A 13,127-nucleotide genomic window follows, 5' to 3' on the forward strand; every position below is an offset into this window, starting at 1 on the left:
TCCAGTCATTAATGCCAACGTTCACCTTTTGTAATAATATCATGTTTAGGACCAAATTTCTGTAGTGATTTAATATCTGTATTACTTTATAGAAGTTAGATCTCAGTTTTTCTGATGCAATCCCCCAAATCTGCATAGAAATATATGTAACTATACCAAGAAGAGATGACTGCATACAGGTTATACATCAAACCCAGTAATCAGACAGTATGCAGTAGCCTCTAAGCTCCCTCTTTTGGAGGCAACAGAATGCTAGCATGTTATGTTTAGAGGGGTTTTCTGGGACTTTTGTATTGATTGCGTATCCATAGCATAGTGCACCCCCAACCCCATTCATCTGATTGAAGGGGCCTCTTCATCCTTTACCAGACACAGTGCCATATATTCTGTAGCATCTGTATCTGGTACTACAGTTTTTCCAATTAAATTCCATGCGTTGAACTGCAATACCAGGTGTAGTCACTACTAGATGAATGAAGGCTGGCCAGGTAAGTAAAGAGGCCAACGCACCTTGGGGCTGGGTTCACACTACGTATATTTCAGTCAGTATTGTGGTCCTCATATTGCAACCAAAACCAGGAGTGGATTGAATACACAGAAAGGATCTGTCCACACAATGTTGAAATTGAGTGTATGGCCGCCATTTAATGGCAAATATTTGCTGTTATTTTAAAACAACGGCTGTTATATTGAAATAATGGCAGTTATTTACTGTTATATGGCGGCCATTCACTCAATTTCAACATTGTGTGAACAGATCCTTTCTGCGTTTTTAATCCACTCCTGGTTTTGGTTGCAATATGAGGACCACAATACTGACTGAAATATACGTAGTGTGAACCCAGCCTGATTCAGCTGATCAGCAGTGGTGCCAGGAGTCTGACCCTCAACAATATGGTATTAAAGGGATTATGCAGGATTAGAAAAACAAAGCTACTTTCTTCAGAAACAGCACCATTCTTGTTCACAGGTTGAGTTTGGTATTTAAGCTCAGTTCTATTTACTTCAATAGAACTGAGCTGCACACTGAAACTGAGGACAAGAGTGGTGATGTTTCTGTTTTGCTAATCCAGGATAACTCCTTTTAATAACCTATCCTAAAAACCTAGAAACCCCTTAAATGCAATGTCTATGCAGCTGATAGGGATGTTGTATCTGAAAATCCGACACCAACCACTATAGAGATTTACTAAGAAATCAGAACAGAATTTTGAATTCAACTCACAAAAAATACATAATAGACATTCACTTTAAGAAATAAGTATTCAGGGATAGTCCGGTCTATTTTTTAAATGTTTGCCTTTTTTAATGTAAAACAGAGTCTTATATTAAAACTATATGCATTTTGTTAACATGTGGTTGAATGTGTGCTTTTATCTACAGACATTTTTTAAAGGGTATTCCAACAGGAATGGTGGTAATTGTAAAGAATGCTGTCACCACATTTCCATTCGCTATGAACTAGTTGTGGCATCACAGAGAATTCTGCATATCCATTCACTAGTGATTAGAAGTCACATCACCGAGAATGCAGCCTATCCATTCATTAGAGATCAGCAGGGACATCACTGAGTATACAGCCTATTCATACACCAGAGATCAGCAGGGACATCTCTGGGAATACAGCCTATCCATTCATTAGAGATCAGCAGGGACATCACTGAGAATACAGCCTATTCATACACCAGAGATCAACAGGGACATCACTGAGTATACAGCCTATTCATACACCAGAGATCAGCAGGGACATCTCTGGGAATACAGCCTATCCATTCATTAGAGATCAGCAGGGACATCACTGAGAATACAGCCTATTCATACACCAGAGATCAACAGGGACATCACTGAGTATACAGCCTATTCATACACCAGAGATCAGCAGGGACATCTCTGGGAATACAGCCTATCCATTCATTAGAGATCAGCAGGGACATCACTGAGAATACAGCCTATTCATACACCAGAGATCAACAGGGACATCACTGAGTATACAGCCTGTTCATACACCAGAGATCAGCAGGGACATCTCTGGGAATACAGCCTATCCATTCATTAGAGATCAGCAGGGACATCACTGAGTATACAGCCTATTCATACACCAGAGATCAGCAGGGACATCTCTGGGAATACAGCCTATCCATTCATTAGAGATCAGCAGGGACATCACTGAGAATACAGCCTATTCATACAACAGAGATCAGAAGTGACATCTCTGAGAATACAGCCTATCCATTCACTGGACATCAGTGGTGACATCACTAAGAATGAGGCGTATTATTTCTCTAGAGATCAGCAGTGACATCACTTAGGGTGTGTTTACACAGAAAGATTTATGTGACAGATTTTGGAAGCCAAATCCAGGAATGGATTTGAAAAGAGGATGGATCCCATTTTTTTCCCTTTATGACCTGTTCCCTGTTTATAGTCTGTTCCCGGTTTTGAGATCTGTCAGATAAATCTGTGTGTGTAAACGCACCATAAGCGTGTCACCTATCCCTTCACTAGAGAATAGTGTTGATAATTATGGAGGATAAAGCATATTTATAGTAGTTTACATTAGTATTTGTAAGACAAAGCTAGGTGTGACACTTTATTATTCATTATGACAGGGAGGCTGGCGGCATAGTGGAATTCTGCCACTTTTGTTACGTGTTAACGTAGCCTTACACACAGAAACTCTGACTAAAATACTGAAGGTGATGTTTTAGAATTCATCAGGCATATGAAATACAGTGTTGGCTCATGTTACAAAGGATGGCGATAGGAATTGGTTGCATGAAGCTTATTTATAGAGCTCCTGTGTAGCTGCCACTCACGAAGAAAACATGTGTGTAGGTTGCTGAACTAAGTTATCATTGAGGTCAAAGTTCATTCATGGTCATACTAGAAGTCTCAATAAACATAGTTTGGCATTCTTTCTTCCTTTAGCACCAATTAACTTGTGTCTTCCTTGAAGTTTGGTTTATGGCTGATGAAGGGTGCCTGCAGCATCTCCTTAAAGCGACTCTGTACCCACAATCTGTCCCCCCCAAAACCACTTGTACCTTCGAATAGCTGCTTTTAATCCAAGATCTGTCCTGGGGTCAGTTCGGCAGGTGATGCAGTTATTGTCCTAAAAAACAACTTTTAAACTTGCAGCCCTGTGTCAAACTGCCATTGCCTAGAGTATCTGTGCCCTAACCTTGCACCACCCTTCCGTCTGTCCTCCCCACCCTCTTTATCATCAGGAATGCCACGGGCAGGATTTTTCCTATTCCTCTGCCGTGAACACTGCACAGGTGCCTTAACAATCCAGCCCATGTGCCGTCCTTGCACAGCTGATGAACAGGAAAACACCTGACTGGAGCATTCCTAATGTTTAAGAAAGCAGGGAGGAGGGACAGAGAGGGACTACCAGCCTAATGCACATACACTCTAGGCCACGCCAGTTTGGCACAGGGCTGCAAGTTTTAAAGTTGTTTTTTAGGACAATAACTGCATCACCTGCCGAACGGACCCCAGGACAGATCTTGGATTAAAAGCAGCTATCCCACAGTACAAGTGGTTTGGGGTAGGCAGATTGTGGGTATAGAGTCACTTTAACCATCAACTTTAGTCGTGCATATAGATGTAAATATTTAATGGCAATCTGTCATCCGTTTTATCCCTATCTTGAGAGGAGGCGCGCGAGTCTCCCATAGACTGTGATTATGACATGAAGGCTGGCGGAATTCCGCCAGTTTTGCTATGTGTGAACGGAGCCTAACTCTGGGGATGAAAGCTGTTTTTTGAGATGCAAAATTGACATTTTGAGGCAGTTTCATGGCCTCACAAAACATTCCAAAAAGTTATGTATGAACATAGCTGACTAGAGCTGTCAGTCTGTGATGGGAGGGTTGCCCAGGCTGCACCTGAATATTTGGTGTTTTTTTTTTTAATTTTTCCCTCACCCCTTTCCTATAGAGGACTGTATAGAGGCCATAACTACAATGTGCTATATTATTTAAAAAACAAAAACTAAAACCATGAAAATATCAATGCAAAAATTCATTCAGAAAACTGTTTGGTCCAAGAGTTTAACGTAACATCTGGCAGAGAAGAAAATGCTGTGTGTAACACCAGCCATGCACTTTATAGAAGTTACCTGCAGTAGTCTATTCCTGCCACTGGATGCCGTTGTTACTGCAGAGGATCATTTACTTTGTGTCTAGTGACGCCACAACCAATACATAATCAATAGTCATTGTATGTCATTCCACTGAAACAAAGTATATGCCAGCAGCTGGGCATTACACCTGCCAATATCAGCTATTGTTAGCTTTTAATTGCATTTATCATTAGATCCTATTGATCAGGCATAGAATGCAGAGTTCACGTTCTTCATATATATGCACATATATAATGACACACAAGAACAGCTGAAGTTTGCCAAGACTTGTCCTGAATGACCAGGTGAGTTACTGGGAGGACCAGTTCATAATAGTACATGGATTCACAACAGACTTAAAAGTTTTAAATTAGACACAAAAGGTCAAGTTTAATTTTAAAGGAGGGGACCTCCGCAGTTTTAAAATAACAGCAATTATTTGCCATTATATGGCGGCCATCCACCCAATTGCAACAGTGTGTGAACATCGCCTTTCTGTGTTTTCAATCCATTCCTGGTTTTGATTGCAAAATACTTAGCAAAAATACTTTGTGGGAACATAGCCTAAAACAGGAAAGTGCAACAGCAACCTGCAACTGCAAGGACTTACCGCCCATACTCCCCCCAGCGTACACACAATAAAAACCTGTTCTAAAAAAAAAAAAAAGAGGTTCTTAGCAAATTATTTGTAATCATACAATGTGCTATCTCACCATGCCAAGGTGCCCTCAGAAAGATGGTCCTACTCTAGCAATGGTCTCTCTTGGACTCATATTAAAGTGAATGTACCATCAGACCCAGACTGAAGCACTTTTAAACTTGAAGCCCCATGCCAAACGGGAGTATCTGTGCCTTAACATTGCACAACCTTTCTGTCCCTCCTCCCCACCCTCCTCATCATTAGGAATGCTCCAGGCAGATTGCCTCCTATTCCCCACCTCTGTCAGCCCGGCACATGGGCTAGATCGGTAAGGCCCTGTGCAATGTTAAGCATGGAGAAAATGTTTCAGTGGCATTCCTAATGCTGAAGAGGGTGGGGAGGAGGGACAGAGGGGTGGTGCAAAGTTAGGGCACAAATACTCCCATTTGGCATGGGCTACAAGTTTAAAAGTATTTTTTTAGGACAATAACTGCATCACCTGCCGAACGGACCACAGGACAGATCTTGGATTAAAAGCAGCTATCCGAAGGTACAAGTGGTTGGGGGGGGGGGGGGGGGGTGTGAACCGAAGAGAGAGGCCATTGCTAGAGTAGGACCATCTCTCTGAAGGCACCTTGGCCTGGTGATATGGCATATTCTGTTTGATCAAATAGTTTGCTAAGAATCTAATTTTTAAAAATCTTTACAACAGGTTTTTATCATGTGTACGCTGGAAGGAGTATGTGGTAAATCCTAGCACTTGCCGGCTGCTGTTGCACTTTCCTGTTTTTTTTTTGTTTTGTTTTTTGAGTGAACTTGACTTTCCTATAATGGGGGGGGGGGGGGGGTCTGTGACATTGTCTGTGCCAGCCCCACTCTCCATGGGTCTCATGTTGAAATCCCTCACAGCTAAAGATGAGCCGGCTGTCAATCAGATGGAGCAGCGGCCTGAAGACACAGTAGTGGCTGGAGAGTGGGGCAGGCACAGACATTTTAAGCCCCGAATAAAGAAAGTTGTTTTTTTTTTTTTTTTTACCTGAATGCTGAATCACAGGGCATTACTTAAATGCAGTGCTCAAGTGATAGGCTTACAGAGCTTAGACTGTATACACCTGTATCCGTATATCAGCATGGAGTAGGACTAACTGTTAGTTATGCATGTGATTGTGGCCAGTAAATGGGAACAATGTTGTCATTCACTGACACAAGAATGGTAAGGAATCGAAGCAAAGTACATTAGAAAGTTGGACCAAGTGAAAAAACACCATAGATGCTTGTGAAAAGGTTTCCTTCCTCCTTGTGTGAGAGGGGCATAAAGTGACAAGAAGTTAAACTTCCTCCAAGCAATGAACTGGAAATGTCCAACTACAACTTTCTTTTATTGTGAGAATGGGGTAAATCAGAACAACAGATAATTGGGAAATATACCAAGCGTTTCATATGCCGCTCTTCTGCCTGTGTCTGCTCCGCTGGATTTATTGAGAGGCGCATCACATCTTTATAAGGCCGTCTATGGCCAGCTGAGAAATCTATGGCACTAAGGAGCTACAATTTACAAATTGTGATTTCCCCACCTTAAAGAATGCCATGCCCCTTCCCATCCAAGTCACAAAATGTTTGCACAGCCTTTGATAATAAATAACTCCCAATATGTAAACTATTATACTATACAACATGCAACTATTAGCATATTGCAATGCATTATGATAAGTTACTGTACAAAGATGTGCATATACAAATGTGCTCAAGATATAAGTCACATTGAGCCACAACGTTTAGAGACACTGAGCATCCATAGGAATGTACATAGGAAAATGCTGTCCTGTATATGTAACAAGTATGGTTTCTATCTGCTAACTATGAGCTGGGAGATAACAGCAAGAAACATGGAAACCAATGGGTAGTCTAGATATAAACCTACAGTGCTAGATGACAATTATGAACATAACGGTGATGCTACTGTAGGACTGGATATAAGGGATGAATAGATTGCTGCTGGTTCTACTGTAGATTCTGAGGAGAAAAAGGCTGCTATGAGCTCAGATGATAATAAGTACAGATGAGCACAACTCAAGCATGCCCAAGTCTGATCGTTCGCCATTTGATTACCGGTGGCTGAAGAAGTTGGATGCAGCTCTTAGACTGACTTGGATTAGGCCATAGGCTGTATCAATGTTTTTCATGACTCCCTAGGGCTGCATCCAACTTCTTCAGCCACCGGTAATCAAATGCCATAGGATCGGACTTTACTCGAGTTGTGCTCATCTCTAGCAATAAGTTCATGTAATAATTTTTTTCAGTTTTTTTTTCTTTTCCAGAAGCTCACTGGTAAATTTAATGGGTATTATAACTTTATTAGAGATACCTTATATGTGTTGGCATTTTTATTTAAAGTGTCACTGTCGTTATAACTTTCAAAATCTGAATCAACAGTACACAGGACTTCCTGTTTTCTGACTGTTTCCTGTTTTTTGAGGGAAAAAAACAGGAAGTGCAGTGTTTTCAATGATAACTAAAATAAATAAATAAATAATGAACGTAAATTGAAGATATTTCATTTTTTTTATATTTCTTTTTTATATTCTTATTTGGAGACTTTTACATTAAACTTTTTTTTATGTTATTAGGTAGTCATAGGAATAGTGATTATTCCTTATCTTTTATTACATACATATGCATGTACATTATCCTGTGAAGTAATAAGTACGCAAGGGACCAGATTGTTGTCTTATTAGTGACATTGCACTAAATGTTCCCCAATGTCCATTGTTTCTTTTTATCTTAGTTCTTTATCAAGTTGCCTAATGCTGTTTGGTAAATCCTGTTACTTGGCTTGCCGTGACATAATTCGACTGCGTCCATCAAACTGCCTGGAGAATAGAACATTCACTTAGTAAATTTACTGGAAGCAGGTTCTGAGAAGTTCCCTTACTTTATTTTTTATGACGGGGCATTAAATGGACCACTTTCTAATTTAAAGCCACATTTGTGCAACACTAACGGCATAATCTTCATATTAAACATGAAGGGGGACATTTGTGAAGATTGCCACACTCATACACCAGTCTTAAATAAAGCCCTTAATTGCCCCGCCAGGTGCACAAATAGGCACACGCCTCTTAGTAAATCCGGCCTGCCATACAACAGGCATAGAAATCTACACCTGCTCTTCAGCAGGTGTAGATTTCTTCCTTAAATTAACACCTGTGAGCAGGTGTACATCAAGGTAAGTCAGAATTCTGCCTGTCCTTGCACAATGACATAAGGTTAGCACAAACCTACAAAGTTTTTTTTTTTTGTATTCTTAACTTGGTGATGGTTCTACTTTAGGAAGCACCCCCTGTCTCTTTTGTCTTTTCAATTCATGTATGGAAGTAAGAACCTTTGGTCACTTGACACCTCTTAAACAGTTAGTCCCTAGTTCAGCTGCTTCTAACCTACAAAGGGGTGGATCTAAACCAATCTAAGCCTGGCTTTTGTCCAGTGCAAATGTCTGCTGGATCAGTTCCTGCTAGTAGGACCATTTACTCAGCTACTAGACCAGGGGTCCTCAACTGGCGGACCGCGGTATGAACACGCACCACGGAGGACAGCTGTCCGGACCCCTGCTGCGCTCTGCACAGTAACTATTGGCCATTGGCTTCCTCCGTGTCAGTCACTCTTGAGGCCGCAGCGGTAACAAAAGGCGCACCGGCGCTAGAACACGGGGAGAGCAGCCTCTTGTGACCGTTGCAGTGTGGCCACAAGAGGGGAAGAGAAGAGGAGACGCCTGTACCCAAGTGAGTATAAGTTTTTTTTTTTAATGATATATGCTATATGGGAGGGGGAGCACAGTGGGGCTATATACTACTGAGGAGCACAAAGTGGGGGTCTATATACTACTGGGGGAGTGCATGGGGGCTATATACTACTGGGCAGTGCACAGGGGGGTTATATACTACTGGGGGAGCACAAAGGGGTCTATATACTACTGGGGGAGCGCACAGGGGGGCTATATGGGAGGGTGAGCACACAGGGGGTCTATATACTACTAGGGGGCACAAAGCGGGGGTCTATATACTACTGGGGGAGCACACAGGGGGGGCTATATACTACTTGGTCAGTGCACAGGGGGCTATATACTAATGGGGAGTACACAGGGGGCTATATACTACTGGGGGAGCGCACAGGGGGACTATATACTACTGGGGGAGCGCACAGGAGGCTATATATTACTGGGGGAGAAAACAGGGGGCTATATATTACTGGGGGAGTGCGCAGAGGGGCTATATACTACTGGGGGAGAACACAGGGGGGCTATATACTACTGGGGAGCACACAGGGGGACTATATAAGGGCTGGTGATGTAACGACTGGAGTCGTGGATCTGCTGTACCACCACTAGCGATGACGTAAGCCGCACCAGGGAGCGGAGTCTAAGGGGCCGCTGAACATCACTAGGACCCGCCGCAAGGGGGGATGGACTTGCAACCTGGGGGTCACCTGCCGCAGCTACCCCTGGCTTGGCTGCTAGTGGCGGCGAGCAAGATGCAGCAGGAGACAGGCAGGCTGGGTCTCAGCAGGAACCAGAACAGCAGACAGGTAGCTGGAAACAGGAATGACTGGAACCAAAGGGCAACACAAGCAGGAAACACGGTGAGCTGGGACCACCCACTATGGAAAGCATGCAGAGGCTCCAACAGGGAATGTGAGGACAGGTGCAGCTTTAGGCTGCGTTCACACTACGTATATTTCAGTCAGTATATGGATATTTCAGTCAGTATTGCAACCAAAACCAGGAGTGGATTAAAAACACAGAAAGGCTCTTATCACACAATGTTGAAATTGAGTGAATGGCCGCCATTTAATGGCAAATATTTGCTGTTATTTTAAAACAACGGCTGTTATATTGAAATAATGGCAGTTATTTACTGTTATATGGCGGCCATCCACTCAATTTCACCATTGTGTGAACAGATCCTTTCTGTGTTTTTAATCCACTCCTGGTTTTGGTTGCAATACTGACTGAAATATACTGACTATATTATACGTAGTGTGAATGCAGCTTTATAGGGAGGTGATTACGTGCACAGCCAATTAGGGATGCATTGTTCTTTTAAGTTTAAGCAGAGCTGGCGCGCACGCTCTCTAGGAGATGGGGATGCACACGCTGGACCATGCGGGAGGAGGAGAAGACTGGAGATGTACAGGACCATGTGCAGCTAGGGGAACGAGCCTGGCTGCGGGAAGAGGTAAATGCCGCGGACACGGCTGTAACAGGTGAGAGAGAAAAAATACCAGTTTTCCCACTAATAAGCATCAATTCTGTATGTAAATAGTTCAACAACGTTTGTGAAAAGATAACAAAACAAAACGTTTACTACTAATGTTCAGCTTGGAACTTCGCCTGACAATAAACCCTAGTAAGTGGACCTTCACTAAAAGTTGTTGAGTACCCCTTAAATAGACTACTGCCTCTGCTACCAGCCATAATATTGCTGCTCTGCTTAATGTGAAGTTACCCGTTTTACTTTTTATTCTTGTCTGTTAGTCCTTGGTAATCAATTATAATAATGTCTGCCTATTTTGTTGTACTGGATTGATCCTGCAGGCTTTTCGGCACTTCTTATAAGACTTATTTATTTAGCATCACTGTGGATCATGGTAAAATTATCTCTAGGATATATGTTGCTTAACACACAGGTGTTGCTAAAACAAGTAATGAAAGGATCCAGAGCTAAAGTACATATGTTAGTGGCTTGTCAGCGACAAGTATTTACTAACTATTTGATGTATGTCAGTAACCTCTGTTGTCCCAGTAAATGCAAAGAGCTGAGCAGCAGAAAAAAGGGGAAAAGTACAGGAAATATAAATACAGCTACAAAGAATGGCTCAACCAGCATCTGACGTATAGTGATGCCCAAGACTGTACTTACATTTTTTTATGAAAACTCATTGACCTTTTAATGTTTTCTGTTGGACAATATGACTGTATCAATATCTTCTATGACTCCCTAGGGATGCATCAAGCTTTAGCAGCCACTGCCAGTCAGATCTCAACTCTACGCTCTAGTTATGGTGGCCATCCCACCAGAGTTTAAGCCTGGGTCATGAAGCTACCAAGACTTCGCAGCAATCAAATGACTTGGATGGTGCTGATTTTGTGATTTTTGCAAAGGAAAGCCCCTACGTTATGAGTGTGCTTACAAGTAGCTGTACCACTGGTTGGTGCTTGGAGTTCCCTGGGTGAGAGACTCAGTAACGCTCTGGTACTAAGTATGAGCCATGAGAAAAGAGGCACATAGAAGTCTTACCCAAAATGTTTGTAGATAAGGATTGAGTTACTCCATCCCTGCTGCAGACAAGACTGTCTCCTTCTGCGCTGTACTTGTTAAGTTAAGTTAGTTAAGGTAGCTGTACTAGTTAAGTTAGTGAGTTAAGTGAGTGACAGCAGCAGAATTTCAGTAACTGTTTCAAGTGTGTACCTCCCCAACAGGGATTTGGTATATTGCTAATTTAGGCTTTTTCAGCAATTATATAAAATAAGTTTTAAAACCAGCAAAAAGTTTCTCTATGTTCAGCGTGGTGCCTCCTAAAACCAGCTGGTGTTTCATGTGGTTTCTGCCCTGCCTCCAGTCTCACACCTTTCCTACACCTTACATGCTTACACATAACAATTTTTCAAACAACCTAAAAATCACCAGGAAAAATCATTGTCAGCAAAGGAGGGTCATTTCCATTAGTACAATCATCATACGTCTAATGCAATTAAAATTGGAGTGGCAAATGTGTTTTGTCAATAAACGTCACAATGACGATGGGTATTATGTTAGCATAATTAGATTTGATCCATGACAAACAACATTATTGATCATTTGTGCATTCACTATCCTTGAGGAATAAAGATTGGATTAATGATTTATGTTGTATCCTGTATACACTCCTGGAGGTTATCATGGTATGTTTTAATTTTGTGACTACACATATGCATGGTTTCTGGTAGCTTCAGGTTAAAGATATACTCCTCTATGCTAGTTGGTTAAACAAAAATCACATGCAACAATGAAACACTTAGGGGGAGATTTGCTGCTGCTGCTGGAAAGTGATCACAGAACGGCCGGTGTTACTGAAGATCATCCTGGCTAGTACTGCAGTACTGGCCGGATGATCTTAATTTCTGGTGAATTCGGATGCGGGCGCACCTGTGTGCACCCGCATGCTAATTCACTGCTGCATACAACGGAGCGTGTGGCCGGAGCCGCACACTCCCTTGTGTGAACTGACATGTTCTCTGTGGCCGCTATTCAAAGAATAGCAGCCCCAGAAAACTGACATAACAGTTTTATGTGCCTCGCATCCCAATTCATCGCTGCACACAATGGAGCGTGCGGCCAGAGCCGCACACTCCCTTGTGTGAACTGACAAGTTCTGTTCAGCCGCTATTCAAAAAATAGCGGCCCCAGAAAACTGACATGTCAGTTTTTCATGCGGCCAGATGGAATCCCAGCCGGGGCGTATACTATATACTATACCATTTTTGCATGGACAACCTCTGTAAGCTTATTGCCTAACCTCCCCCTACCTGTGGAATCAGCTTTTCAAAGGTTAAAGAGTATGCCCAGTTACTTTTCTCATTCATATTAATGGGAAAGATACTGTCCATTGTTGCCTATGCCCATGGGGCTTCCTGTAAAACATATCAAATAATAGAAACAGATTAGAAAAATGAAATGTTTCGGTATCTGTCTGTAATCAGTAAAAACACTGAGGCAATACATTATAATAATCATGTTAATTACATGTAATACCGGTGCGTGGCCGACGCTGACTATATGCAAAGAGGAATACATACCTAGCCAGGCTACAGGGCTCCTCTTCCTCTGTGCTTCTTGCCGGGTACGCACGCTGCAGCTTCACAGCGGCCTGTCTCAGCTGACAGGCCGCTTGGCCAATCACGGGCTGGGACCGCTGCGGCCAGTGATTGGCTGAGCGGCCTGTCAGCTGAGACAAGCCGCTGTGAAGCTGGAGGGCGCGGGACACGGGGAGAAGCACAGAGGAAGAGGAGCCCTGCAGCCTGGATAGGTATGTATACAGTTTAAACAAGGGCTGCAAGGACATCAGTAACGATGTCCCTGCAGCCCTTGTTAAACGATTATCAGGCCGTGTAATAGGCCCAGTGAACGAGCGCAGATCTAGCCCCCATTATCGGGCCCCCATCAGCCCGTCTAATAGTACTCTTAGGCTTGCATCCAACCAGGGCCGGATTAAAGGGAGGGCACAAGGGGCACGTGCCTAGGGGCCTCCACCACTAGGAAGCCTCCACCAGCCCAAACCCGGAAGTGGTGCCTGGGAGCCAGTCCCACGCGCAAAAATCATGTGGAA

General features: G+C 42.9%; 1 long non-coding RNA gene across 2 annotated transcripts in view; it reads right to left on the minus strand.

The window, feature by feature from the left end:
- LOC138788603 (uncharacterized) overlaps positions 1-13,127 on the minus strand; it is an 80,288-nt gene that overhangs the window by 8,266 nt on the left and 58,895 nt on the right. For both annotated transcript variants that reach the window (XR_011362621.1, XR_011362620.1), the window contains one exon: positions 12,328-12,432. This is a non-coding gene — a long non-coding RNA (uncharacterized lncRNA). The remainder of the gene's footprint in view (positions 1-12,327; positions 12,433-13,127) is intronic.

This window comes from Dendropsophus ebraccatus, chromosome 4 (genome assembly GCF_027789765.1).
Source record: "Dendropsophus ebraccatus isolate aDenEbr1 chromosome 4, aDenEbr1.pat, whole genome shotgun sequence".
NCBI classification, from domain to species: domain Eukaryota; kingdom Metazoa; phylum Chordata; class Amphibia; order Anura; family Hylidae; genus Dendropsophus; species Dendropsophus ebraccatus.